Genomic DNA, 815 nt, shown 5'->3' with positions numbered 1-815 from the left:
ATATATTGTTTCCGTGAAGGCGCGTGGCTCAGTGGTTAGGGCATTCGGCTCACGATCGTAAGGTCGTGAGTTCAATTCCAGGCGACGCGTTGTGTCCTTGAGCAAGACACTTTATTTAACGTTGCTCCAGTCTACTCAGATGGCAAAAATGAGTAGTACTTGTATTTCAAAGAGCCGGCCTTGTCACACTGTGTGTCACGCTGAATCTCCCTGAGAACTACGTTAAGGGTACACGTGTCTGTGGAATGCTCAGCCACTTGCACGTTAATTTCACGAGCAAGCTGTTCCGTTGATCGTATCAGCTGAGACCCTCGTCGTCGTAACCGACGGAATACTACTTTATATTGTTTCCGGTATAAATTAATATTACTAAGAAATATTATCGGTCCCTGGCACATTGGAAAAAAATTGCCGGTGCGCCACATCAGATAGTTTGAGAAGCCCTGTTCTAGCTCACTTCCACTGTTTGCAACAGTTGCTGGAAATAACATGTGTAGCGTGTGTTCATCGCATTGAGCATAACAGAGAAAGTTGAGCAGAGAATCTGCATCAAATTTTGCCAAAAGCATGGCAATACTGCTCAGAGGCCTATGCAAAGTTTTCAAAAAGTTTTCATCGTTCTTACACAAGAAAGAAGATCTTGTGCAACGGAAACCCGAGTGTCTTTTTGGTCAGCTGAAAGCAGTTTTCACACAAACTTGGCAGACACGCGTCTCATACCAAATCTTCAGTGATAATGCACTGAACTGAGTCGTAACTAATCTGCACATCCTCTGATAACTCACGGATAGTAATTCGACGACTTCCCATTACAG

This window comes from Octopus bimaculoides, chromosome 24 (assembly GCF_001194135.2).
Source record: "Octopus bimaculoides isolate UCB-OBI-ISO-001 chromosome 24, ASM119413v2, whole genome shotgun sequence".
In the NCBI taxonomy this organism is placed as follows: Eukaryota; Metazoa; Mollusca; class Cephalopoda; order Octopoda; family Octopodidae; genus Octopus; species Octopus bimaculoides.
The sequence above is the reverse complement of the archived record's forward strand: the minus strand, read 5'-3'. Positions refer to the sequence as shown.